The sequence below is a fragment of the Pinus tabuliformis genome, chromosome 5_2 (assembly GCF_031772625.1).
Source record: "Pinus tabuliformis cultivar Carrire ecotype Pingquan chromosome 5_2, CPIR1, whole genome shotgun sequence".
Lineage (NCBI taxonomy): Eukaryota > Viridiplantae > Streptophyta > Pinopsida > Pinales > Pinaceae > Pinus > Pinus tabuliformis.
The window spans coordinates 132574211-132577263 of NC_142306.1; positions in this window are offsets into that span (position 1 = coordinate 132574211).

Here is a 3053-nt window from a genome sequence, read left to right on the forward strand (position 1 = left end):
TTTATATATAGTTATTTTTGTATGATTTAATATTTAATATGATTTATTTAGTTTAATGATATAGATTTAAGTTGTTTTAGATTTTTTGGAAGTATTTTTGCTGGGTTTTTCTAGTCGAATTTCTTTAAAACTTATAGAAATTTATTGAAATCACAAGTTTGATGGGTAACTCTTGCACAATTTAAATGCTCTAGGGATTTTTTAGGGTGCTGAATCCATATATAACATAAAAAAAAAACTAGTTTAAATAACACAAATCAAGATTTGATCTAATACCAAAATTCTAATAAATTACACTAAAAATAATTTTTATTAAAATAATTTGAGAAAACCTATTTTTATTTAAAATAATTATTCATAATAAATACATAATATAAAATGTATAGGATAATGATGCATATGCAAAACAATATTTTTTTTAAAATGACTATTCATAATGAATACATAGTGTAAAGTGCATAGACCATTTCCCTCTCATAAACGGGTGCATATGAAAAAGTGTGCATATGAAAAAGTTTGAGCCTAACTTTATTGTATTCAAATTCAAATTTTAACATAAAATTATATATTTATAAATAAATATGATTTTAACTTTTTAATAAAAATTTAAATTTTAATTATGTTATGTATTTAATAAAATCAAATAAAAATAGAATTTTTAATTTTTATATTATTTATTTTTTAAGGATTGAATTTTTTACTATTTTGTATTTAAAATAAGCTATAAATTAAGGTATATTATAATAAAATAAGCTATAAATTAAGGTATATTATAATTAATGGTTTTTTAGTATCTTTTGTGATCAATTTTAACTAATCAAAATTTAATAGAAATTTTCATAAATTTGAGTTTAAGTTGTTTAATCTATATAAGAGAGTATTTTTGGTAATTTATACAATTCCAATGTCTAAGAGGTTTTCTACCGTGTTGAATCATTTATGTATTCAAAAATTATATTTTAAACAACAAAAAATCACAATCTTGCTTGAGATTGTATCACCCTATTATTATGAAAGGATCATTTTGTCTATCAACTAGACTATGCCCTAGACTAATATAACACTTAGCAATAAACTATTCAAAACCCTTAACCCAATAAATGTTTGTTCTTTTCCAAAAAAAAATATATCTATTGTGTTTGATAAAAATCACTAATTGAGTGTTCATTTCACTTGTGTAGAATATATACTTTTTGTTCATATTTAATATATATATATATATATATATATATATATATTTGTGATGTTTATCTTGAGCATATTCATATGTATTCGAACAAATGTAATATTGTGTAAACATAGAATTTGATGAGAGGTTATATATATATGTATATGTTAGCAGTTTTAGTTACTAGATTTCCAGTGCAAGATAAAAATATTTTTTTTACTACTGTTGGTAGAAACATTTTTTGGTTTGAAAGCATGGTTCTAGAATTTTGGTTTCAATGCTCATATCAATATTCTTTTTACCACTTTTGGTAGAAACATTTTTTTGTTTAGAAGTATGGTTCTAGAATTTTGGTTTCAACATAAATACTAAGTCTCAGGTCATTAGCAATATTTCATGGCTACTAAAAACACTTTATTCATTCATTCATGTATGTCTTATTTGTTTCTTACTCTAATTTAAAGATACTTAAAATAAGCAAGAATATCTACAAAGTAGCCCTTGTTCAAATGCAATAGTTAGTTCATACATTTCAAAATTCAATAATTAAACTAAGTGGCAGAGAAATGCTACCTATACAACCTTGTTTAATACTAACAGATAAAGTGATTTAATAAAATAAATGTTTCCGATCCTTGAAAATATACACCTTAAATGCTTTAAAAAACACATTTTTTTAATAAGTACAGTAATTGTAGTTAAATTTGCAAAATTCAAAATTATATTATTTTTTGAAAAATGTGAAACAAATCCAAATTCGTATTGCTTTCTCCAAGTGCTTAACAAAATATTGGTCATAGAAGTTCAAGCGTTGTTGTGAAAATTAATATAAATCTTATTGTTTGCTTTGTTGTCACAAAAAAAAAATGGTACCCAATATATTTTTATTCAGGTAGAATTACCTTAAGTTAATATTGATGTTGCCTTGGACTAAATTTAGGTTTTTTATTTGATAATATGTTATTTATATATAGTTATTTTTGTATAATTTAATATTTAATATGATTTATTTAGTTTAATGGTATAGATTTAAGTTGTTTTAGATTTTTTGGAAGTTTTTTTGGGGGTTTTCTGGTCAAATTTCTTTAAAACTCAACAAAAATTTATTAAAATCACAAGTTTGATGAGTAACCCTTGCACAATCCAAGTACCCTAAAATTTTTTCAGGATACTCAATCCATATATAAAATAAAAAAACAGTTTAAATAACACAAATCAAAATTTGACTTCAGTTTTTTTGAGAAAACACCAAAAAATCTAATAAATTACACTAAAAACAACTCCATATAATTTTTATTAAAATAATTTAACAAAAGATATTTTTATTTAAAATAATTATTCATAATAAATACATATGCATAAGATAATTTCCTCTAATAAATGGATGCATATGCAAAACAATATTTTTTAAAAAATGACTATTCATAAATGAATACATAGTATAAAGTGCATATGCCATTTCCCTGTCATAAACGGGTGCATATGAAAAAGTTTGAGCCTAACTTTATTGTATTCAAATTCAAATTTTAACATAAAATTATATATTTATAAATAAAGGAAACTTATATATTTAAACATAAACTTAACTTTTTAATTAAAATTATATTATATATTTATAAATAAAGGAAACTTATATATTTAAACATAAACTTAACTTTTTAATTAAAATTATTTAATTTTTAATTAGGTTGTATATTTAATAAAATAAAATAAAAATAAAAATTTTAATTTTTATATTATTTATTTTTTAATGATTGATTTTTTTACAATTTTGTATTTAAAATTTATAAATAAGCTATAAATTAAGGTATGTTATATTTATAAACAAAATGTTTTTTTTTAGTATTTTTAATCAATTTTAATTAATAAAAATTTAATAGAAATT